Source organism: Hyperolius riggenbachi, chromosome 8, assembly GCF_040937935.1.
Source record: "Hyperolius riggenbachi isolate aHypRig1 chromosome 8, aHypRig1.pri, whole genome shotgun sequence".
In the NCBI taxonomy this organism is placed as follows: Eukaryota; Metazoa; Chordata; class Amphibia; order Anura; family Hyperoliidae; genus Hyperolius; species Hyperolius riggenbachi.
Window position 1 is genome coordinate 47,815,592 of NC_090653.1, and position 27,443 is coordinate 47,843,034.

Below are 27,443 nucleotides of genomic sequence, written 5' to 3' on the forward strand. Positions count from 1 at the left end.
ATCATTAAAATGTTAACAGTAAGCTGCACAGCTAGAATTCAATTTATGGCAGTAGTAACCAACACATGCCTCTCTGTTCACAGCAATTGGTGACAAGAACTGCGGTCACCATGGCACACAGGGGCCCAGTTCACTGAGACCAAGAGCACATCGGTCCTAGCTTTATTAGGAAGCGTATATTCTTTTGTGGTAAAGGTTTATACCTCTTGTTTTTTCTCTTGAACCTGATTGGGTTTAAAGGGAAGGTTCAAGCAAAATAAAAAAATGAGTTTCACTTACCTGGGGCTTCTACCAGCCCCATGCAGCCATCCTGTGCTCTCGTAGTCACTCACTGCTGCTCCAGTCCCCTGCTGGCAGCTTACCGACCTCGGAGGTCGGCAGGACGCATTGCGTACATTTTTACGCATTCCCGCTAGTGCTGGAACACTAACACAAACATTTTTACGCGTTACAGGTTCAATGCGTAAATTTTTACGCATTGAACCAGCAATGCGTAAAAATGTATGCGGTAATGTTCCTGCACTAGCGGGAATGCGTACAAATGTACGCAATGTGTCCCGCCGACCTCCGAGGTCGGCAAGCTGCCAGCAGGGGACTGGAGCAGCAGTGAGTGACTACGAGAGCACAGGATGGCTGCATGGGGCTGGTAGAAGCCCCAGGTAAGTGAAACTCATTTTTTTAATTTTCCTTGGACATTCCCTTTAAGTGAAAAAAGGCAGAATGAAAATGCGCATACATCTTAGTATATACGAGGTGACCAGGGTTAAAATAAAAAAACAGTAAATACCTGTAAGGCTGCATAATCCTTCTAGGATGAGGCCTGCATCCCCTTCCCCCCTCATCGCATCCAAATGCTTTGCAAAGTGCCCGGACTGGGCCCTGACCCTCCCATGAAAGAGAATTCTGCCATAGCCACCTGCGCAGTTCACATTGTTGCTTGCGCAGGTCGGAAGCTCTCTGCCGCTGAGTCCTTGCTCCGGGCGGCCTCCATGACATCCTGAATGCCTGAGCAGCAATGCAAACTGTGCGGGTGGCTATGGCAGAATGCTCTTTCTAGGTTGAGGATGCCAACCCATGGGAGGATCGGGGCCTGGTCCAGGAACTTTGCAAAGCATCTGGATGCAATGTGGAGAAAAAGGAGGACGCAGACCGCAATACTAGAAGCATTATGCAGCTTTAGGCTGTAGCCACACTGTGAGAGCTTTTCGAGCGTTTTTCGTAAAAATGTTACTGCAAGTGAATGGGAGCATATTTTTAAAAGCTGTCCGAAAGCTCTGATAGTCAAAAAAGCACCCAGAAAGCACTCAGTGTGGCTACAGCCTTACAGTTATTTACTTTTTTCCCCCCTTTAACCCAGTGTTGGTCACGCGTTGGATAGACGACATCAAAGCTGACACAGGATTACTGTAGGGGGGGGGGGGGGTCAGGGTAAATGAGTTGAACTTACCCAGGGCTTCTAATGGTACCCCGCAGATGTCCTGTGCCCGCGCAGCCATTCACCGATGCTCCGGCCCCGCCTCCGGTTAACTTCTGGAATTTCAGACTTTAAAGTCTGAAAACCACTGCACCTGCGTTGCCGTGTCCTCACTGTATGGTCTGTGCCTGCGCAGTACGCTCCTGGTGACTTCAGTGGGAGCGAGGACACGGGCGTGCAGGTGCAGTGGTTTTCAGACTTTAAAGTCTGAAATTCCAGAAGTGGGCCGGAGCATAGGCGAGTGGCTGCGCAGGCACAGGACATCTGCTGGGGACCACTAGAAGCCCCGGGTAAGTTAAACTCATTTTCCCCCGACCCCCTACAGTATTCCTTTAAGGCAACTGGCAGAAATGGTACAAGATTGGACTGCATGGAGAGAGCTAACCCATAGAATCGTCAAGAGTCGGATAACATCATCATCACCCAGTGTATCCTTTAAAGTACACCTGAAATGAAAGCACATTGTAGCTGCCATATTTATTTCCTTTTAAACAATACCACTAGCCTGACATCCTGCGGATCTTTCAGGCATCAGTCTCAATCACATACCTGAAACAAGCATGTGGCAAATTGAGTCGGACTTCAGTCAGAAACATCTGATCTGCATGCTTGTTCACGGTCTGTGGCTAAAAGCATTGGTAGCAGAGGATCAGCAGGACAGCCAGGAAATTTGCATTGTTTAAAAGGAAATAAATAGGCCAGCCTCTATATTCCACTCCCTTTGGGCATGCTTTAACATAAAGAGAATAGGAGCCAGAATGTGACCTAGTCAGGCGGAGGCAGTTGTCACTGCTGCAGATCTCTGCTTCAAATAAGATTTCGCTACCAGATACTGTAATAAAAGTATTTTATTCAACAATATAGAGAATTACTTAACAGGTTAGACTTGATTTAGTAGATTCATTGGTTTAGCTGTGCTTTCAAGACCTTCTTCAGGCACCAGTGTTCTCCTTGTCTTCTGTAGGCTCTCGGTTGCAGCTTGTTTCTGTGTACCAGCGTCCTAGTTGCAGAAGCTTTATTGCACATAAACATGTAACACTGATTACTAAGACATTATTGTATTTTCAGATCTCTGTCTGGTGGTGAGCTTTAGGCTGGTTTCACACATGATGCGGTGCGACTGTTCAGTGGCAGAGGAGCCCGCCGCAGGACAATCGCACTGCACCATTTAGTATTTACTGTAAATCACCCTGCAGCAGAGTCCACCGACAAAGCGATTTGCATAGCTTTGGTCCCCACTCAGTGACGCGCTCCCTGCTGGACAGGAAGTTTGTCACTGATTTTTGAATGATTGGCGCATGTGCACCACAACAATCAGTATAGTCATACTGTGGGTAGTGTGGCCAGTCTAGAGACTAAAGGTGGCCACACACCATGCAATTTTTTAAATATCTGTTCAATTTAAGAATTGCAATCAATTTTTCTGACTGATTGTAACAAATTAAAAAATATGACCAATATACCACACACCTATGTTCAATTTTTCCCCAATTATGATAAAAATGATTGGAAACTCTGAGAAAATTGCTAGGGTGTGTATATTAATAAACTTACAATCCAACACACACCATACAATCTTTAGAGAAATTGAACAGAAATATCTGGCATTCCGGATCGATTTAAATCGAAAAAAACGGGAATTCCGATCGGATTTTTCAGTCAAATGAAAAAAAAGCTTTCGATTTTTTCGAGAGATACGATCGTTTTCATCGAATTGCTGTAAAATCGGATCATTTTATTGTATCGTGTGTGGCCACCTTAATGTCCACTTCGAATAGCTTCAGAGTGGGAGCGTGGAAGGAGAGTACAGCGACACAAAGGGAATACGAATGAGTATAAAACATGCAGTAACAAAAGTGGTTGTGATCTAAATCTTGCTGCAGGGTTCATGCCTGCTTAATTCCATCCTTTCTTCACTGTGTAATGACAGAGGCAGGCTCACTGCTGTACATTTGCACTTGGTCAGACCTACTCCTGGGCCATTTCCTAGGTAGGAGCAACAGGCTGCTTGTCTGGGTTTGGAGATATGGATATACATGATGTTTAAAGAGACTCTGAAGCCTCTGTCATAATTGCCCCACCTAAAACGCACATCCTTGCGGATGAAAAAATTAATCACCCCTAACTCCAGGGGCAAAAATCCACGACTTTCCTGGTCGTGGATTTTGCTGCCCAGGGGAGGCAGAGTTTTGGGCTGTTAGCTCTGGCTCCATGCGCGTCAATCCACGCTGATCTCCGCCTCTCCGCGCCCCTCTCAGTGAAAGAAGACTGAGGGGGCGGGGAGAGGTGGAGATTCACGCAGATGGACAAAATTAGAGGCAGAGCTACAGCCCAAAGCTCTGCCTCTACGTGGAAGGAGCCCTGAAATCAGCCCCAGAGAGTTTGGGATGATTAATCGAGTTTTCAGCCTTGGGTATGCAGCGTTTCAGGTGGGACAATTATGTTAAAGAAGAAGTTTTTAAAGTAAAAACCTCATTTTTTGGTGAGTTCAGAGTCTCTTTAAATTAGGCGCTATTTAATGAACTCAGTAGGGATGGTCAATAAGGTGCAAATAATTCCAACTTGATCCAGAATTATGTAAATTTTACATGCACATTTATGCAGCTTGAAAATGGACCATCAAGACTTAACTTGATTGGCCCATTTTCAAGCCACATATATATTTGCATACATAATTTGCATAATCCTGCATCAAGTCAGAATTATTTGCATTGCAGTGGCTGGACAGTGTACTGGTTAAGGGCACCGCCTTTGACATGGGAGACCAGGGTTCAAATCCTGGCTAGGGTCAGTACCTATTCAGTAAAGAGTTGAAGGCAATACTCCCTAACACTGAAGGGTGGCCTCTTGAGCGCGTCCCAGTGGCTGCAGCTCTTAAGACCAACAGGGGAAAAGCACAATACAAATGTTAGGAATCGGATTATTGACCTTCCCTAATTCTCGCCACTCACTGGTCAATGGTGCTGATGCTGTAAAATTACATTTACATATCAGTGTATCTAAGAGTTCTGGTGTCCTTAGTTCACTTTGTATCACCTGTTAAAAATGCACCTGAAATGAATTGAAAGTAAAAATTTAGGGCTTCCTCCAGCCCCCTTTGGCCTGATCGCTCCATTTGCGCCATCCTCCACCTACCGGAATCTCCACAATCCTCCCAGTAACTTTGGCCAATCAGCGCAGGGTTGCCGAACGCGCTCCCTTATTGAGTTCCCACAACCGGGAGTGTTCTGCGCCTGCGCAGTAGTACTGCACAAACGCAGAACGCTCCTGGCAACTGGCGGCCACGCATGCGCAGTAAGCCCCGACTCCCAAAGTTACCAGGAGCTATAGCGAAGAATCCAGGAGGCAGAGGACGGCACCAAAGGAGTGATCAGGCTGAAGAGGGCTGGAGGAAGCTCCAGGTATGTATGGATTTAAAAATGTGGCAGATGCTCAGTATTTAGCGATTTAGGCCTCTTTCAGGCAGGAGGTGCAATTTCAGTTGTAATTTAAATGCAGCTGAATTGTAGCGGTGGTAACACCACGCGTGTCAAGCCCTGACACACAACGATGTCACAGGATGGCGTGGGAATACATCATGTGGAGTCTGATCCCTGCCGCACTCGAATATGCGCAGGTATCGAACACTAACCAGCTCCCGGCAGATGCATGAGAGCAGCTGACAGGTGGTGAAATCATTGCCTGTCAGTTGCCCATCTGAATGTATCTGTGGAGAACACATGGAAACACACAGATTCTATATACTGCAGTTTAAAAGTACCAAAAAAAGGAATGTGCAATCAATGTAGCTTTTAACCACTTCACATTCTGCATACAGTATTATTCACGTCATTGCAAGTGGCTCATCAAGCCGGGACCCGATCCGTTCAGCATAGTGAGGATGACAGCGGTAGTGCAGGGAGGAGATCGCGATCGCCAGTGGTTAGTGACACACCTGGGATTTGGGGGTGAGAAGGGTGTCTTAAAGGGACCAACAACTGGCTCTCCATGGGGGGGGGGGGGGGGGCATTTGAATTAAGGGGCACACAAATGGCTATCAATGGAGGAGGGATAAAGGGGCACACACTCTGCTATTCATGGGGGAAGGGGGGGTAATAAAACAAACAAACATCTGGCTAACTATGGGGGGGGGGGGGGGGGGAGAGAATCAGGCAGGTCTGGCTAACTCGGGGGGGGGGGGGGGGGGGGAGAGAATCAGGCAGGTCTGGCTAACTCGGGGGGGGGGGGGGGTTACAGAGGCACATCAGGGTCTGGGGAGGGGTACAGAGTCAAATCTGGCCAACTATGGAATATAAAGGGGCACATCTGGCTAACAAGGGGGCGGGGGAGGATTAAAAAGTCCCACATTAACTAAGGGAAAAACTAAAGACATAATGGAAAAAATGCACCTTTATTTCCAAATAATATATTGTCTCCATACATTGTACTAAGATCATACTTTAAACACTGTAATAGCCAGGACAAACGGGCAAATCAAATGTGTGGGTATATTCTACAGTAGCACTTATTTTCAAACTATAATGGCTGAAAGCTGAGAAATAATTCCTTTTTTTCCATTTCTTCCCCTTATTACCTTTAAAAACTAGACAAAATAAAAGAATTCTTAGCAAAAAGTACCACCCAAATAAAGCCTGATTGGTGGCGAAAAAAAACCAAGGTATAGATCATTTATATGTGATAAGTAGCGATAAAGTTATTGGCTAATGAATGAGAGGAGTGTGAAATGTTGAAAACTGCTCTGGTTTTTAACCTCCTGAGCGGTACGCCCGACACTGTGTCGGGCATACCGCTCCCTAGAATTACAAGTCCCTCACAAAGATTCTAAAAGATTGAATGTCCCCACAAGCTTTAGCTAGCACTAGGCTAGCTAGTATAAGTAGCTGGCACCCTCCGATTGCCACCAATACCCCGATCCAGTCACTTGATACATTACCCCACCTGGATCCAGCGATCGGTGCAGCCTCCCTGCACAGCTCCGGTCTCTCTATGGGGAGGATCGGGTCTACGCATGATATCATGACGTCGGTGACGTCATGTACGATCCTCCCCATGGAGAGACCGGAGCTGTGCGGGGAGGCTGCACTGATCGCTGGATCCAGGCTGGGTAAAGTATAATTGTGGGGGATAGGCAGCGATCGGAGGGTGCCGGCTACTTATGCTAGCTAGCCTAGTGCTAGCTAAAGCTCGTGGGGACAATAAATCTTTTAGAATCTTTGTGGGGGACTCAATCTGCAAAACCACCTGAGCAGTGTAACGCTCAGGAGGTTAAGGGGGAAACCCCTAGGGTAGGGAAGTGGTTAATAATGTTCCCATAACAGCCCTAGATCAGTCCCCCATTTGGTGCTAGTTTTCTTTAGGGGTTCCAGCAGGAAATATCATAGGGGACAGTTCTCCAATCACCTTACAGCACAAAGCGTTGTGACTGGCCAAATAGTGCCGGCGTAGTTTACTACAACATACTGGAAACCTTGCAGTTAGATCTCATAGTTCCCTATGAGATCTCCTGCTGGGTCCCATAAAGCAGACTAGTGCCCCTCCTTATATAATATAAATAAATGACAATAAACACCCACACTGATTCATTCATTTAGTAATTGAAGTGCCCACACTCAGCCATTGAAGTGCTTTGAAAACAATTGCAAATGTGTTAATCAATTTTGAAAATCGCTTGTGCAATGATTTCCTATGAGAGCGTTCACATATAAGCGTTTCGATTACGATTCGCACACTAAAGCGCTGCCTGTACCATATTCGGGGCAATTTGCCTTAATGGTAGGTAATGGATTGTATTTATTCATTTCCAGGTAAAAGAGTTCACTTCCCGACTGACATCAGGAAGTGAAAAAACAGAATTGCTGTGCAAAAGCGCTTTATAAAAAAGAATGCAACCCGCAGGTAAGCACCGGTGGCGCTAAAGAAAGAAAGAAAGAAAAAACAAACAAACAAACAAAAAACACACACAAAATTGCAGATCAAATGTTTGAAGTTTGACTGGATTTGCCTCATGCTTGTTACAGGAGTGCGATTTAGACAGTACCGATGCATGAGAGATTAGCAGTATGCCAGGCAAACGGCATTGTTAAAAAAGGAAAATAATTTGGCAGCCTTTATATCACTATCACTTAAAGAGGAATTGTCGCGAAAATCTTAAAATTTAAAACCCATACAAATAAGAAGTACATTTCTTCCAGAGTAAAATGAGCCATAAATTACTTTTCTCCTATGTTGCTGTCACTTACAGTTAGTAGAAATCTGACATTACCGACAGGTTTTGGACTAGTCCATCTTCTCATATGGGGGGGGTTTAGAATTTTCTTTATTTTTGAAAGCACTTAGTGAATGGCAGTTGCTCCGTCCGTGTAGCAGTGAGCAGCGACGCTGGCCAGCTTCTCTGTATAAATCATTTTCTGGGAATGTCTTTATAAAGAATAAAGGCCATGCTGAGAATCCCCCATGAAGTATTGGACTAACCGAAAACCTGTCGGTAATGTCAGATTTCTACTACTTACTGTAAGTGACAGCAACACAGTCCCTCTTTAAGGTGTTCTTTTGGCCTGGTACAGTACATAACCATGCCATTCTCCTGTCAGATCGAGGGAAGTTTAAAGTGATTCGATAATATCTGGTATGTCTGATCTGCATCCGATCAAGAAACAGATCGATTTTGTGCAGTACTGATCCCAAAATTGATCCTTTTCTTGATCGGAAACAGATCGGACACACCAAAATGTTCTGACTAACAGGAAAATTGCATGGCGTGGTCCAGGCATTAAAGCAAATCCGAAGTGATCTTTCGAAAAACCCCAAACAAATAAAAAACATACTACCTGATGCTGATCATGCTCTGGATCACAGCGCTTCTTGCTGCACTTGGAAACGAGGACACAGTGAGGAGAACACGAAGGCTCTATAGGACCCAGAGCCTTCCCTCTCCTTAGGTAAGTATCTGCTCTTAATTTTTATTTCCGCTTCAGACTTTCTTTAACCACTTAAGCCCGAAGGGTTGAAATTTTTTTTACATCCGAGCAACTTTCACCCCCCATTCATTTGCCAATAACTTTATCACTACTCATCACAATTAATTGATCTATATCTTGTTTTTTCCGCCACCAATTAGGCTTTCTGTGGGTGGTATATTTTGCTAAGAGCCACTTTACTGTAAATGTATTTTAACAGGAAGAATAAGAAAAAAATGGAAAAAATTCATTATTTCTCAGTTTTCAGCCATTATAGTTTTAAAATAATACATGCCTCCATAATTAAAACTCACGTATTGTATTTGCCCATATGCCCCGGGTATTTCACCGTTAAAATTATATCCCTATCACAATGTATGGCGACAATATTTTATTTGGAAATAAAGGTGCATTTTTTCCGTTTTGCGTCCATCACTGTTTAGAAGCCCATAATTTATTAAATCATATTGATATACTCCTTTGACATGCATATTTAAAAAGTTCAGACCCTTAGGTAACTATTTATGTTTTTGTTGTTTTTTTTATTATTGTAATTTTTTATTTTTTTTAAATTTAAACTTGTATGTGGGTATTTTTTGGTGTGGGAGGTAAACAGGGTTTTTTTTTTTATATATTTATATGTTTACTTGTAAAATTTTTATTTTAGGTGCAATTAGCTATTTGGCCACAAGATGGCCAGAATCAAAAAGTCCTGGGAGCGATCGATCTCGCTCCCAGGCAGAAGAAAGGAGCCCAGAGCTCAGAAAAGCCGCAGCATCTGAAGAGATGCTGTCGGCTTTTCTCCGGGGGGGTCCGATCAGCGAAAGGGATTTATAATCCCTTTCACTGATCGGTGGGCTAGCGGGCAGCAGCGGGGGCGCGCACGGGGGGGCCCGCGGGCGCGCGCGCGACCCGCGGGAGTGCGCGCAGCCCAACTGGACGAGAAATCTCGTCCAGTTGGGCTTAAGTGGTTAAAAGGAGTCTATAGTGGATCCATGCATGTGAATCACTTTTAGTAGTCAAATCTGTAGCTCAGCTTGCTGACTCCTGTGTGATCCATCTTTCCTCACACCTACCTTCTAATCACTCCTGCCAGGTTTCCGAACTTGGGATAGAAGACAGGATGAGTCATCTGAAGGGAGTGATCACTTGGAAGTCAGTATATGCAGGCAGGTTTCTGAACTTAGGAGAGAAGACAGGATGAGTCTGAAGGGAGTGATCACATGGAAGTCAGTATCCGCAGGCAGGAGTCCGATCTTGGGAGAGGACAAGATGAGTCATCTGAAGGGAGTGATCACATGGAAGTCAGTATATGCAGGCAGGAGTCCAAATTTGGGAGAGACAACAGGATGAGTCATCTGAAGGAATATAGCAGGCATGAGTGATCTGCAGAATCTTTTCATGTGGCTAAATAACACAGAAAAAAAACTTTTTTTAGGGCAAGGAACTCTATCAGTGCTTCTATTAAAGGACAACTGTAGTGAGAGGAATATGGAGGCTGCCATATTTCTTTCCTTTTAAGCCATGCCTGGCAGCCCTGCTGGTCTGTTTGGCTGTAGAAGCGTCTGAATAACACCAGAAACAAGCATGCAGCTAATCTGTCAGATCTGACAATGTCCAAAACTCCTGATCTGCTGCATGCTTGTTCAGGGTCTATGGCTGAAAGTATTAGAGGCAGAGGGTGAGCAGGGCTGCCAGGCAACTGGTATTGCTTAAAAGGAAATAAACATGGCAGCCTCCATATACCGCTTGCTTCAGTTGTACTTTAAACACTTATTTTTCAGGGTATAACAATCTATTGATATAGATGGATACTCTACAGTGTCACTTAAATAATCGTATTAACTATATCCATTCTCAATAGATTTGGAGGTGGTACGGCCACCAAGCAGCAGAAATCAGATCAAAGCACAAAGACAGATTCTGAAACAGGATTCACACTGTGTGCTTTGCACAACACATGTTCTAGTGTGTGTGAACTGCAGTGGAGACTGGACATTAATGCAGAGCCTGCATGCAGCGAGTTAGAATAACGCGATTTGTTACAAAGCAGAGAGGTAAACAGACCCATAGAATTGTATGTATAGATTTTAATTGCAACTCATGCCGTGTGAAAGGACCCTTAGGGCCCATTCACACTTAAGCGGGTTGCCGGCGATTTCAGCAAAACGCCCAAACACTAGCGCTTTTGAAAGCGTTAGTGTAATAAAACCCTATGGGCCCGTCCTTACTTGGGCGATTTGCGCTAATCGCCGCAAATCGCAAAACGCAAACACGTAGCCTGCACCATTTTCAGGCGATTTCCCGGCAATCACGTTTCAGTGCTATAGAAGCACTAAATGCGATTGCGGAAAGAGTGTTCAGTGATTTTTCCGCTGAAAAAAAAAAAAAATCACTTACGCAAGTTTTGCGCTTTTAAGTGTGAATGGGCCCTAAGGCCCCTTCCACTTCTAGTCTCTTGCATTGTGATCTTATCGCAATGCAACGTAGCTGAAAAGACGCACCGCATGTTATCGCTGCGATGCAACCAGGGCTGTGGAATCGGTACAAAAATCATCCAACTCCTCAGTATATGAAACCTCCGACTCTAGGTACCCAAAATGACTCAGACTTCGACTCCTTGACACGTTAGTCTAATACTTACCAGGGATGTGGCGTTGGTACAAAAATCATCCAAATCCAACTCCTCAGTTTATGAAACCACCAAATCCAGGTACCCTCGACTCCACAGCCCTGGATGCAACGATACAGTGAAGCATACAGTACAGTGAAAGTATGCCTCACTGCCAAGTAAATACACGCGTTTATCAGTTAACACACGGCATGCCATGCGTTACTGTGTTGGAACCTGCGGTACTGCACTCAGTGTGGAATGCCCCATAGGTATATAAGTGATATTGTCCGTTGTTATGCAACACAAGACTCAACACAAGAAGTGTAAAAGGACCATAATGGAACACTTATTATTTAGCAATGCATTATCCTGCTCCTCAAGGGGTATGGATACTCCCAGTTTAAAGTGGACCCAAATTAAAAATACAAGATTTCAGAAATAAAATCTATTTTCTAAATTATAATAATAAATGGCAGCCTTTTTTCAGCTGCATGATGACAAATATAAAATATTTGACATTTATTGGAGGAACTCCTCCCTTCCTTTCATATTGCCGGGACAGAATCCGGGAAACTGGTGGAGTAGATGGTGTCCAGCAAAGGAGGATTTGCTAATGGCTGCCACCTGTATAACCCTAGTTATGAAAAGAGAAGGGTGAAAGGCACTCACTGAAATGCTCATAGGCTTGAAGGAGTGTTTATTTATATTTGTATGTGTCAGAGTGGTGCAACTAAATATTTTGAATTAAAAAAATGTTTGGTTTGGGTCCGCTTTAAGTGTACCCGAGGCAGTGCGGCGAGGGGGCAGATGGGACAGAGAGGCATGTTCCCTGCTGCAGGACGTGCCTGTGCCCCCCCCCCTGCACCGCACTATCATCCCCCATAATTGGCCACACGCGATTACCGTCAAACTCAAGGGGAAGGGAGAAGTATTGCCGGCTTAAACGCCCACTGAGGCCATTCCTGCAGGCCTTCCCCAGCTGCCATTGGGCAGCTCTGCCTCTCCACAGCTGCTCCCCCGAATGCTGCTCTGTGTGTGACACACAGAGCAGCTCTTCCAGTGTCGTGACCACAAAAGTGAGCCCTAGCGGGCCACGGGAGCAGCAGGGATTGTGGCTACCTGATCCGATCAGCCCCCGGATCAGGTACCATTGCTCGTCCACATGATGAGATGGCCGTGCGATCGGAAAGGAACACGTACGATCACACGCCATCTGCGTTGCTAATCTCACGCTGCTGCACAGGAACTGTATTCTATTATGTGGTATACGTTTGTAACCCTCTGTTTTTCCTCTTGAACCTGATTGGGTATTTGAACTGAAAAAAGGCAGAATGAAAATGCATTAGTAATCAGTGTTACCGCTTTATGTGCAATATAGCTTCTGCAACTAAAGATTATGACTTTCAGTCTGTGTGGGTGGAGCTGCTGCTTCTGCTCAAATTGTATCATCCTGTTGTTCAGACTGCAAAGTGAGAAGGCACAGACTGAATCTCTCTGTGAAGGCTGCAGACACACTATCACTCTGTGGTTCAGGAAGTTGTCAGTGCCCGGCTCCTGATCAAGTTCTTTAAAAGTGATACAGCTCAACATAGAGTAGACACTAAGGGCCCATTCACACTAGAAGCGCTTTTCTGAGGGCTTTGTGATTGATTAGCGCTTTTTAAAACTCGCTCCGATTCACTTTCGCGTACGTGATCACAAAATTGTTGCAATTTTTACTGCAATTTTAATGAAAGTGAATGGGAGCGATTTCTAAAAAACGCTAATCAATCACAAAGCTCTCAGAACAGCGCAGAGTTTATTTACATAGCACAGCGTTCTCAAACTCAAATACAATGTGGGCTGAAATTGAACACTGGGATAAAGTCACAGGCCAACCTCAATGTCTAATGGCCACCTCCCTCCCCTATACAGTTCGCTGTTGTCTAGTGGCTCCCCTCCTTCCCCTATACTGTTCCCTGGTGTCTAGTGATACAGTTCACTTGTGTTTAGTAGTCCCCCTTCCTTTACAGTTCCATGGTGTCTAGAGGCCCCCTCCCTCCCTTATATTTATTTGGTGTCTAGTGTCCCCTCGCTCCCTTATACATTTCCCTGGTGTCTAGTGCTTTCTCCTTCCTTCCCCCATATGGCTACTCTGATGATCTAAGTTTTACCTTCAAAATAGCTTCGCTGATGGTTTAGAGTGGAACATAATGCAAAGTGGGGATACCACTTGTGGGCCAAATTTGATGGCTCTGTAAACCAGATTTGGAACGTCTCAAATCCTATTATACATAAAATAGCATGTTTACTCCAGTTATCATCCACATCTGGTGGTGGAGAGGGTGGGGTCGGAGTATAATAGATCACACTATATTAGGGAGTATTTTGGGTCAGAATAATGAGCACATTGATACACTAGAATAGGAAAACAGTATAATGAGGGACACTATAATAGTTGATAGTATAATAGTACAGCTATAGGGGAGCACTATAATTTTGGGAGCTATAAGAAACACTAACGTGCACTACTATGATAAGCAGCACTGTAAGAAAGAAACCTGGAATGGGGGCCATTCTTAAAGAGAATCTGTACTCTAAAATTCTTACAATAAAAAGCATACCATTCTATTCATTATGTTCTCCTGAGCCCCTCTGTGCTGTTTCTGCCACTCTCTGCTGCAATCCCGGCTTGTAATTGCCAGTTTTAGGCAGTGTTTACAAACAAAAAACATGGCTGCTAACCAGCATGTGATAGGCTGAGAGAATCTCAGTTTGTGACTCATACAGAGTCTGGAGGGGGCGTGAAGAGGGTGTGTATAGCTTCTATCCTATCACAGCAGAGCAGCACATTCTTGCCTGAGCCGACCAAGCTGACAAAGGAGAAGATTAGATTATATAACAGAGATAATACAGTCACTGTGCAACTAGGAAAGGCTGCAGTAAAACAGACCACATTAGAACAGGTATAGGAACTTATAGGATAGAATAAGGCTAAAAATTTTGTTACAAAGCCTCTTCAAAAGAAAACCTCTAACTACAAAAACCTCCCCTGGGGGATACTCACCTCGGTAGGGGGAAGCCTCCGGATCTGACCGAGACTTCCCCCGTCATCCTGTGTCCCACGGCGGTCTTGCTGTGCCCCTCCGAACAGCGGGCATGTAAATATTTACCTCCCCGGCTCCAGCGTAGGCGCAGTATCTATTCTCCGCTCGGAGATAAGCGGAAATACCCGATCGCTGTCGGCCACTCTACTGCGCAGGAACAAGTCTCCTGCGCCTGCGCAGTAGAGCGGACCCGACAGAGATCGGATAGTTCCGCCTATCTCCGTACGGTTTGCTGCAACAGCGCCCCCGCTGGAGCCAGGAAAGGTAAATAAATCAGTGCTTATCAGCGCTTCTCAGCCTTGTCGAGTGAGGATTCCGGGACACTTCGGGGGAGCCAGCGCTGGACTGCCTGCAGCTACGGCGGAGGGGGAAGCCTCATTGGGAACCTGAGGGTTCCCCCTCCCGAGGTGAGTACCACCCAGGGAAACGTTTTTTTGTTACAGAGTCTCTTTAAAGACTATCCCTCCTACAAAATAAATCCCTATTCCCCGCTAATGTTGAGGAGCCTTGAGATCCACAAATTATTTTAAGGGTTCCTCCAGGGTTGAAAACCACCAGAGAGAACCAAAAGTTAAAGACGAACTGTAGCAAAAATAACATAATGAATAAAATTGCTTATTTTTACAATAATCATTTATAAATGATTATATTCAGTGTTTGCCCATTGTAAAATCTTTCCTCTCCCCGATTTACATTCTAAAATTTATCACAGGTGGCGACATCTTTAGTTCTGCCAGGTGATCTGTGCGGAATGTTCATTACTGAGAGTCCTATGCACAGAGGGAGATATTGCCTGCTTGGCAGTTGGAAAAAGCTGTAATTTCCCACAATGCAACGAGGATTAAAGACAGCAAATTGTCAGGAATGTAGTCATGACATCACGCTGTGGGAGGGGTTTTACCATAATATCAGCTACACAAAGCCTCCTGATGATCTATTTGAGAAAAGGTAAAGATGTCTCTTGGGAAAGATGGTATCAGCTACTGATTGGGATGAAGTTCAATCTTTGGTTTAAGTTCCTCATTAAATTGGTAAATGTTCTGTGAAGTTATAGGTACTTGGCATTACCACACCTGTGGTTTACACGCATGAATCAATCCCAAAAATGTACTAAGTGTGACATACGTCACAAACCAGTAACGATATAGATTCTTAAAGCCATTTTTACCATAAAGCCCATATATGCCCCCTCCCCCATGGGAACATGCTTACACAAATAGTGTGAGGCCTGGAACCCACTACAAAACGCTATCGCTAATCACAATCACTTTGTATCAGCAGTTTGTAAGCGATTTCCTGAGCGTTGTAGGGAGCAATTTTAAAAAGTGTATCAATTTGCCAGCGGTTGTGTAGCGATTAGCGTTTTAAAGTCTGATTGGACCTTTCAATTAATTAAGTTACAGTGTGCAGTAACTTCAAAACGCTAGCAAAATCGCTCCGTGCTGGTTTTGATGAACGATTACGCCAGCGATTATATACATTACATTGAAGCGCAAACGCTAACAAAATGATGCATGTCATGCGTTTGCGATTTTGCTAATCGCAATCGCTTCTGTGGAATTTGCACCATCCATTTGCATTGGCAGAGCGTTTAGGGAAATCGCTAGCGATTTATCACGCTCCCTAAACGCTCAAAAAAAAAAATGGCTCTAGTGGGTTCCAGCCCTTAGTGTGCTATAAAGTGCATACTAATTGTTTCCTACGTGAGTCATAGGTTATGCATACTCTCACCTGAATGTGCATCCCATACATGTGGCATGTCTACATCCAGGTTATGGATATGCCAAGTTGCACATACATTTTGACTTCCAATATATGATTAACCCCTGCATGTAACTGCCCATTTATACACTCAATTAATTGGTGATAAAGCAGTTGATGTCAATGCCTAGATGACCCAAACCAAACATTTTTTGTAATTCAAAATATTTAATTGCACTACTCTGACACATACAAAGATAAATAAACACTCCTTCAAGCCTATGAGCATTTCAGTGCCTGCTTTTCACAACTAGGGTTATACAGGTGGCAGCCATTAGCAATTCCTCCTTTGCTGGATACCACCTACTCCACCACTCTGCCGTATTCTGTCCCGGCAATATGAAAGGAAGGGGGGGTTCCTCCAATAAATGTAAAATATTTTAGATTTGTCATCATGCAGCTGAAAAAAGGCTGCTATTTATTATTATAATTTAGAAAATAGATTTTTAATTTGGGTCCACTTTAAAGTGTACCTGAGAGGACGGATGGTAAAAGTTTTATACATACCTGGGGCTTCCTCCAGCCCCCTCCGTGCAGATCACCCCCTTCCTGGCATCCAAATCCTCCTGGATTCTCCTGTAGCAGCTCCGTTATCTTCGGCCAGTCAGTGCAACCAAGCACGCCCTCCCTTCTTGCTCCCGCGGTTGGGAGCGTTCTGCTCCTGCACAGTAGTACTGCGCAGGCGCAGACCGCTTATGGCAACGGGAGCGCGGAGGCATGCACAATACACCCAACAGGCCACGGAGAACGAGGCCACTACGGGAGAATTCAGGAGGCTTTGGATGCCGGGGAGGGAGCGATCTGCACGGAGGGGGCTGGAGGAAGCCCCAGGTATGTATAAAACTTAATTTCCATCGTCTCAGGTACCCTTTAAAGGACAACTGAAGTGAGAGGGATATGGTGGCTGCCATATTTATTTTCTCTTAACCTCCTTGGTGGTATGGACGAGCTCAGCTCGTCCATAACCGCCGGAGGGCACCGCTCAGGCCCTGGTGGGCCGATTTTTGTAATTTTTTTTTTTTAAACCAAGCAGCTAGCATTTTGATAGCTGCATGTCCGGGACGATCGCCGCCGATGCACCGCTACCCGCCGTGTAACAGGGCGCCCCTCGAGACCCCGTGCGCAGCCTGGCCAATCAGTGCCAGGCAGCGCTGAGTAGAGTTGAGCTGAAATTTTCGTAATTTCGCATTACTATAATTACGCATGCGAAATTTGCGATTACGATGCAAAATTAGCGTAGCGAAATTGCCATTAAAATCGTAATTGAAAATACCGTAAGCGTAATTTTCAACGCGAAACTTCGCGTTTCGTTCATGCCGTAATTTCGCATTAAACCCTACCGTAATTTCGCGTTAAACCGTAACGCTCCGTATAATATAAAAAAGCCGCCGACTTTAAGGGTTAATAGCAAAGCCCCCTTAAATGCTAAGAGCCTCGAATTTGGAGAATATATTAAGGAGATCAGGAGGAATAAGAGGAAAAAAATTTTTTTCAAAAAGACCTTATAGTTTTTGAGAAAATCGATGTTAAAGTTTCAAAGTAAAAATGTATACATTTAAAAACCCGCCGACTTTAACGGTTAATAGCAAAGCCTGCTTAAAGTTTAGGAACACTAAATTCCTAGGGTATATTAAGGGGATCAGTGGGAATAAGAGGAAAAATTTTTTTTTCAAAAAGACCTTATAGTTTTTGAGAAAATCGATTTTTAAGTTTCAAGGGCAAAAATGTCTTTTAAATGCGGAAAATGTCAGTTTTTTTTGCACAGGTAACAATAGTGTATTATTTTCATAGATTCCCCCAAGCGGGAAGAGTTTTACTTACTTCGTTCTGAGTGTGGGAAATATAAAAAAAAAAAACGACGTGGGGTCCCCCCTCCCAGACCTCTTTAACCCCTTGTCCCCCATGCAGGCTGGGATAGCCAGAATGCGGAGCACCGGCCGCGTGGGGCTCCGCACCCTGACTATACCAGCCCGCATGGTCCATGGATTGGGGGGTCTCGGAAGGGGAGGGGCAGTCAAGCTTTCCCCTCCCCCTCCGAGCCCTTGTCCAATCCAAGGACAAGGGGCTCTTCTCCACCTCCGATGGGCGGTGGAGGTGGAGGCCGCGATTTGCGTTAAAGTCGGCGGGTTTTTAAATGTTTACATTTTTCCTTTGAAACTTTAACATCGATTTTCTCAAAAACTATAAGGTCTTTTTGAAAAAAAAAATTTTCCCTCTTATTCCTCCTGATCTCCTTAATATATTCTCCAAATTTGAGGCTCTTAGCATTTAAGGGGGCTTTGCTATTAACCCTAAAAGTCGGCGGCTTTTTTATATTATACGGAGCGTTACGGTTTAACGCGAAATTACGGCATGATACGACTGTAATGCGAAAATTACGCTTACGCGAAATTTCGCGAAATCCTTCTTCATTACGATTATGTACTTACGGCCATAATCGTAATTACACTAATTATGCGAAATTTCGCAAAATCGTAATTAGGTCATTACGCTCATCTCTAGATACATGCACTACACAATACATACATAGTCATATGCCTATGGTAGAGACTAGACTGTGAGCTCCTCTGAGGGACAGTAAGTGACAAGACTATATACTCTGTACAACGCTGCATAATATGTCAGCACTAAATAAATAACGCTTGTTTCTGGTGTTATTCAGACACTACTGCAGCCAAATAGATAAGCAAAGCTGCCAGGCAACTGGTATTGAAAAAGGAAATATAACAGCTTCCATATTCCAATCACTTCAATTGTTCTTTTAAGTTTATTTGACCCTCTCCATGACCTAATTTTTTTTTAAGCCCACAAAATCTCATGCACCTAGGATCCGATCCATGCGCAAGTATAAAGTGGGCTGATACACTAGGTTGCATGCACCCTATTTCAATACTGGAAATACATTTTTTTCCTGCTCTCGTGGTCCTGCCCATATTGCAGATCACTTTCTTACTACAGAAGATATACAGTGTGGGTATGATAACAGGTAATAAACCGTCTAATGGGGAATTCAGGTATTTGAAATGTGTTTTGTTCTGTTGCATGTGGTGTGCCGCCTCTTCATTTCCTTGGATTTATGTATAGTTTGACTCAAGCCTCCTTTGGGGTTCCCACAGCACATGAACAAGCAGCGGGCAGGTGTTGTATATGTGCTATACCAGATAGACTAGCAGGTGCCCCAAAAAGAATTTGGTGTCCCCCTGCTCGGCGCTGTACTGCGAGGCATGCTAATTGACCTGAGGAAGAGGCTTACGCTGTGAAATGCGTTGTCCTATGTGCTGAATAAAAGTCTGTACCTTTTTGTCATAAAGTTTTGCGAGCCTCCTTATTAAAGGAGTCATCAGGGAATATGATGACAATAAGTGCTATTTACCCGGGGCTTCTTCCAGCCCCAAGCTCCCAGCATGTCCCTCGCTGCAGCTCCGCGGTGAGCCGTTCGCCTGTGAAGCTTCCCGGTCCCTGGCAATGACGTCAGGCGACCTGGAGGTCGGCCTGTACTGCGCCTGTGCGAGCAGCGCTGTCAATCACCGCCACATGGACTGGAGCATACTGCACAGGCACAGAACTACTGCGCCTGCACAGTATGCTCCAAACCACGTGGTGGTGATGGACAGCGCCGCTCGCGCAGGCGCAGTACAGACCGACCTCTAGGTCGGCCTGACATCGCCGGGGACCGGGAGGCAGCGGCGGTGAATGGCTGAGCTGCAGCGAGGGACATGCTGGGAGCTTGGGGCTGGACGAAGCCCCCCGTAAGTAGCACTTATTTTCGTTATAATCGCCCTGATGACTCCTTTAACCACTTGCCGACCTCCCACTCATAACGCGCGTCGGCAAAGTGTTAGCTGCAGGACCAGCGACGCACATCTGCGTCGCCGGCTGCATGCTAATTAATCAGGAAACAGCCGCTCACGCGAGCGGCTACTTCCTGTCAATTCACGGCGGGGGGCTCCGTGAATAGCCTGCGGGCTGCCGATCGCGGCTCGCAGGCTAAATGTAAACACAAGCGGAAATAATCCGCTTTGTTTACATTTTTACAACGCTGCTAACAGTGGCAGCGTTGTACTAGATCAGCGATCCCAGGCCAATCAGCGGCCGGGGATCGCTGTCACATGACAGGCAGGAGCCTGTTAGAGGCTGCACAGGACAGATCCGTTCCTGTGCAGCCTCCGATCTCCGGGGCAGAGAGGGAGAGGGGGAATCCTGCGGTGGAGGGGGCTTTGAGGTGCCCCCCCCCCGCCAGCCACACGCATGCAGGAGTGATCAGACCCCCCCAGCACATCATCCCCCTAGTGGGGAAAAAAGGGGGGCGATCTGGTCGCTCTGCCTGTTATTTGATCTGTGCTGGGGGCTGTAGAGCCCACCCAGCACAGGTCTTAGAAATCAGCGCTGGTCCTTAAGGGGGGTTAAAGGCTGAGTCCTGAAGTGGTTAAGGTAGGATTAGTCCTTTTTATGCACTTTTATGATTTATTACTTCACAGTTCCACACTGAGCGTTGCAGTACTTTCCATGTTTTGGGCACCTCCTGCTAGTCTATCCTGTTTCCCTCAGTTACCCTACTTCGGTAGGGGACTCAGCCCACAACCTGGCTGTGGCATGAACCTCTTTTTTGAAGCAACGGTTGGTATATCCTTCCTGAAGGCCAAGTGGGGATGGTACTTTGTCTTGGCTCCCGGGCATACGTTTAATAAAGCCGCAAGTTAAAATAGGCGCAGCTTTCAGCAAACTAAGCAAATCAGTATTGCACGCGGCTTCATTAAACCGATACTCTGTCCCGTATTCACTTGCGGTAAATTGTAACACTACAAATCAGCATGTGCCTGATGTAATCTAGTTATTTACCGTTTTATAGACTGCGCTCACAGTAAAAGCCCTTATTTTTCAAAAGATATTACGGTAAATTGTAAAACTCTACAAATCGGCATTTGCCCAATGTAATCTCGCTTTCTTTACCGTTTTATAGACTGGGCTCACATTAATATCCCTTATTTTTCAACGGATATTACCAGTCTATCATCTAAATACAACGTTAGTGATGCACACGGATATTAGTCGTTGAAAAATAAGTGCTTTGAATGTGAGCAGTATTGCATGCGGCTTCATTATACACTCGCACGTATTAGCTTACTGTATATTGTAACACTACAATTCTGCATGCGCTCCATGTTATCTAGTTATTTACCGGTTTAAGTTGTCTCCTAGCTCAGACTGTGCTCGCATTAACAGCCCTTACTTTTCAACAGATATTACCAATCTATCATTATTGAGGCTACTTACACACTAAGACGTTGCGTTTTAGGGGATGTTATGGTCGCATAACGTGCCCCTAACGCAACGTATGGTGGTGTTGAAGTTGGACGTCAGATTGAGCTGCGTTATGCAGCTCTCAAAGCAGCCGCTCCAGGTTAGTGATAGGAAGTCCGGATCTTTTTAAAGAGAACCCGATGTGGGATTTACTTATGCTAGTGGGGCACAGAGGCTGGTTGTGCACACTAACACCAGCCTCTGTTGCCCCATGGTGTGCCTCCAAGACCCCCCTGCGCGCCGCTATACCCCCCGCAGTGCTGGCGACACGCAGCGTGTCGCCAGCACAATGTTTACCTCTTGCCTGTCTGTTAGCGCCGCTCCCCCGCCTCCTCCGTATCGGCGCTACCCGCCCGCGTCACTTCCCTGCAATCAGCGGGAGGGAAGGGACGCAGGCGGGTAGCGCCGATACGGAGGAGGCGGGGGAGAAGTAAATCCCACCTCGGGTTCTCTTTAAGAATTGGATCATTTGAATCGGATCATTGAAAAGATCTGGATCTTTGAACCGAATCATTTGAATCATTTTACTAAGGAAGCAGACTGGGTGAAATGACTAGCAGGACAGCACTTTCCCTGCATTGTACATTCTGTATGTTCCTGTTTTTTCCAGACAGACATCCACTGTGAACTGAATCTTTCATTGTGATGATCCAGATGATTCGACTCACAAAAAAGATCCGGATCAAATGAACGATTCATTCATGATCCGGACAACACTACAGTCCTACCATGAGTCTCTGCAGTGCAGTGAATATTAATTAGCCATGTGGCTGGCGGTGGAGGAGGGGAGACCTCCTCCTCCAACATTACTGAGCATGTGCAAGCAGTCTAACGCTGCTTAGCCAAGTATAACGTACAGCATGCATCACTTTGTTTAAACGTGCTGCGTTACTATGTAACGCAACGTGTGTACTGTGAACAGCACAATTGATTTTACAGTGCTGTGAGTTAGACTGCGTTACTGGCTGCTGTAACGTGGGACTTTGACGTCCCACTGTGAAACCAGCCTTAACGTTGTATATATAAATACAACATTCAATCATAACACACAGGTGTTAATCGTTGAAAAATAAGTGCAATTACTGTGAGCGCAGTCTATCAGCTATGAGGCATCATAAAGCGATAAATAAGATACCATCGGGAGCATGTTGAATTGTAATTGGTAGGTATATTCAAAAAAGCGTTTGTTAAAAAAAAAAAATACGCCCATTATTCCTGACCGTACAATATCGGTCTTTAATACAGATTTCTTTAAATTTAAAAATCCTCTCATACAGAACACCATGCCTAATCACAGGTGCTATGCCTGATCCCTTCTGTGGGCGCACACTACGTTATCAATGTCCTCGATGTGTCGCTCACCATACTTTCTTTGTTAGCCACGCTATGAAAAATATAACAAATAGCCGCAGATGACATGCCGATTACAGGCATATCTGTGACCTGCGCCCATATTATGCAGTCTGCGCCATGAAAAGAAGGCATAGTGGATAATTGCATTATCGGAATAGCCACGCCTAATTTAACTTGCGCTGCAATTAGTGTGACCGCTTCCCAGAGTCTGTGTGTTCTTTATGTCACCGCTAGCACTGTATATGTGCTATGGCATTATTGTAATATGAAGGTGGAGCTACACAGGAGGGCTCAGCAGAACCTTGTGTGACCCAATCGGTGGTGTATCCGCCAGCTTCAAGCCTCACGTCTCCGTACGTGTGACGGGTGGCGTAACATAGAAGGTGTAGTTAACAAAATGCTAGAAGACTAGCGCTGCTCAGTTACGTCCTTTACAATGTAGTGGTTTCAGTTCTATTGCTTCCTTCAAATCACACATGTACCACTAGAAAGATAGCGCTACAAAACATACAGAAAGAAACCAACGTTGTCAACAGACATAATGAAGTCCACGTGGATCGTGTATCAATACTGTTCCAAACATGTTTAAATGATCCTCAGGCCACAATATTCCTCCATAAACCCACCACCACACCCGATGTGATCAGACTCACCGGATGGGAAGACCTATAAAGCAGGTCTAATCGCACACTGGGAGGATGCTTATGGCCATCCCCCACCACACTGGCCGAGATGTCGATCAGATCATATGCGATAGCCTCTTCAATATAGCAGAGCACTTCTACTCCATCAATCATTATGAAACCTCGAGAAAGAATGAAAAGAAACCTTGAGAAAGAGCACCACAGTGTAAAACTATTTAAATTTAAATCAATAACATAATATTGCACTCACAAGTTTCCCGCAGAATCCGCACTTCAAGCTTTTTTATACGGGCTCTCCCCCGTGTGCTGGTTCCATCTCCACCCTTGATTGGCGCACTTACAATTGACGTGTGCGGGGATATCAACACTGCCTCGAGTGTGTCACACAGCTCTCATTTCCACACTAGAGTGGAGTGTGGATGCGGAATTGAGAGCTGTGTGACACACTCGAGGCAGTGTTGGTATCCCCGCAAACCAGAATCGTGAAGGTGCCAATCGAGTGTGGAGCGGTGGAGACTGAGCCAGTCTGTGCGCAACAAGCCTCTTTCAGACCGGCAGCTGACAGGCGGTGAATTCACCACCTGTCGGCTGCTCTCCTGCAACGGCCGGGTGCTAGTTAGTGCTCAGAACCGGCGTTAGACAAGTGCCCCCCAACTGAATCCAATCTGAGCAATGCCAGAGCCTGCAGCCCAGCGAGCTGGCAAGGGGACAATCATTCTATTGATTTCACTTTAACAGAAACCTAAACTGATGAAGAAAAAAATGAGATTGACTTACCTGGGGCTTCTACCGCGCCACCCTGAAGTCGCCATGTGCCCGCCCCGGTATTTAACGGTCCCCTGCCGCGGCTGAGTTTCGATCCTCCTGCTGGATAGCCACTCATCCTTGTACGTGCTCTCATTGCCGGGAGCGTCCTGCGCAGGCGCAATAGAGATTTTCTCGTACTGCGCCTATATAGAATGCTTCCGGTGACGGGAGCGGCGAGGATGCGTGTGGCTAGGGCTGCGCAGGTGCAGTGGCCATCAAATGGCTCTGTTGGCAGAGTCGAAACTGAGCCGTGGAGGGGAACCAGAGAATCCTTGCATACCGGCGAGGGTACAGGGCGACTGCAGGGGGCTGGTAGAAGCCCCAGGTAAGTTTAACTTTTTGTTCTGCATCAGCAACACATCAGCAATGTATGCTTTTCTTTTTACAATATATGGTGAAATGTTGGAGCACACACACAACATACACATCACATCATTGCAGCACACGCTCCCTAACATTTCCCAATTACAGGTCACCTCCATTGTCCAGGTAGCTGTGTCTTCAGCAATAATAAAGGCCGTGCAGTCTAGTGGTGGTGACAGGCTGGGACTAGGGCTTCATTTACCTACTAGCATGACTCAGCAAAAGCAGAGGGCATTGGTCACGTGTCACTGCTGGTACCATCCTCAGCGGTACACGAGGCCCGCGTGCGTCACAATAGCTGCCATGACGTCATCCTGGCATACATTCTTTCTGCAGACCGAGCGGCGGAGACGGACGTGTGACCTCTCTCTGCATCCCCGATAGCCCGACATGCACCGGCAGAAGCTCCAGGAACAAGCAGGCTAGAGAGCGGCTGTCTTGATAGTGAAGACCCAGAGCTCCCCCTAGCGGCCGGTAGTAGAAATGACACCGTACGGTAAATAAATAGATGGGATGTATACAGATTTATGAGATTCGGAAGTCGTAGAGTTCTGATGCTTATACTGGGCTGATAAATGATGTAGACTGTAAAAAAAAAAAAGAAAAAACCTGCCGTGAATGCCAGTTGGTAGCAATTATTCATTAACCAATCGCGTCTTTTGTAAGGGGATCTTAGCCCTGAACTGCTTCTTAGGGCACTATAATGTTCCCCTCCAAAAGGGCTCAGAGGCTACCGCGAAAAGCCCCTCCCCTACGCGCACTAAGCCCCGCCTCCACAGTCAGCGACAAGTCATCAAGAGGCAAGAAGAGACATCGAGAGGCAAGACATCGAGAGGCAAGACAAGACATAGAGAGACAAGACATCGAGAGGCAAGACATCGAGGGGCAAGACATTGCAAGACAAGACATCGAGAGGCAAGACAAGACGCAAGACATCGAGAGGCAAGACTTCGAGAGGCAAGACATCGCGAGGCAAGACATCGCGAGGCAAGACGTCACGAGGCAAGACATCGAGAGGCAAGACATCACAAGACAAGACCTAGAGAGACAAGACATCGTGAGGCAAGACATCGAGAGGCAAGACATCGCGAGGTAAGACAAGATATCGCGAGGCAAGACATCGAGAGGCAAGATATCGAGAGGCAACACATCGCAAGACAAGACGTCGAGAGGCAAGACGTCGCGAGACAAGACGTCGCGAGGCAAGACAAGACATAGCGAGGCAAGACGTCGAGAGGCAAGACGTCGAGAGGCAAGACGTCGAGAGGCAAGACATCGCGAGGCAAGACATCGAGAGGCAAGACATCGAGAGGCAACACATCGCAAGACAAGACATCGAGAGGCAAGACAAGACATCGAGAGGCAAGTCATCGAGAGGCAAGACATCGAGAGGCAAGACATCGCAAGACAAGTCATCGAGAGACAAGACATCGAGAGGCAAGACATCGAGAGGTAAGACAGCGAGAGGCAAGACATCGAGAAGCAAGACATCGCAAGACAAGACTTAGAAAGACAAGACATCGCAAGACAAGACACCGAGAGACAAGACATCGAGAGACAAGACATTGAGAGTTAAGACATCAAAAGGCAAGACATCGCAAGACAAGACATCGAGAGAGAAGACATCGAGAGGCAAGATATCGAGAGGCAAGATATCGAGAGGCAAGAGATCGCGAGGTAAGACAAGATATCGCGAGGCAAGACATCGAGAGGCAAGACATCGAGAGGCAAGACATCGCAAGACAAGACATCGAGAGGCCAGACATCGAGAGGCAAGACATCGAGAGGTAAGACACCGAGAAACAAGACATCGAGAGGCAAGACATCGCAAGACAAAACATAGAGAGACAAGACATCGAGAGGCAAGACATCGAGAGGCAAGACATCGCAAGACAAGACATCGAGAGACAAGTCATCGAGAGACAAGACATCGAGAGGCAAGACATCGCAAGACAAGACATCGAGAGGCAAGACATCGCAAGACAATACATCGAGAGGCAAGACTTCGTGAGGCAAGACATCGCGAGGCAAGACATCGAAAGGCAAGACATCGCAAGACAAGACATCGAGAGACAAGACATCGAGAGACAAGACTTCGAGAGGCAAGACATCACAAGACAAGACATCGAGAGGCAAGACATCGAGAGGCAAGACATCGCGAGGCAAGACATCACGAGGCAAGACGTCGCAAGACAAGACATAGAGAGACAAAACATCAAGAGGCAAGACATCGAGAGGCAAAACATCGCAAGACAAGACATCGAGAGGGAAGACATCGAGAGGCAAGACATCGCAAGACAAGACGTCGCGAGGCAAGATGTCGCGAGGAGAGACGTCGTGCGGCAAGACGTCGCGAGACAAGACGTCGCGAGGCAAGACGTCGCAAGACATGGAGAGGCAAGACATCGAGGGGCAAGACATCGAGAGGCAAGACATCGAGAGGCAAGACTTCGAGAGGCAAGACATCGCGAGGCAAGACATCGCGAGGCAAGACATCGAGAGGGAAGACATCGCAAGACAAGACATCGAGAGACGAGACATCGAGAGGCAAGACGTCACGAGGCAAGACATCGCGAGGCAAGACTTCGAGAGGTAAGACAAGATATCGCGAGGCAAGACATCGAGAGGCAAGACATCGAGAGGCAACACATCGCAAGACAAGACATCGAGAGGCAAGACAAGACATCGAGAGGCAAGACATCGAGAGGCAAGACATCGAGAAACAAGACATCGAGAGGCAAGACATCGCGAGGTAAGACAAGATATCGCGAGGCAAGACATCGAGAGGCAAGACATCGAGAGGCAACACATCGCAAGACAAGACATCGAGAGGCAAGACAAGACATCGAGAGGCAAGACATCGAGAGGCAAGACATCGCAAGACAAGTCATCGAGAGGCAAGACATCGAGAGGCAAGACATCGCAAGACAAGACATCGAGAGACAAGACATCAAGAGACAAGACATCGAGAGGTAAGACAGCGAGAGGCAAGACATCGAGAGGCAAGACATCGAGAAGCAAGACATCGAGAGGTAAGACATCGCAAGACAAGACATAGAGAGACAAGACATCGAGAGTTAAGAC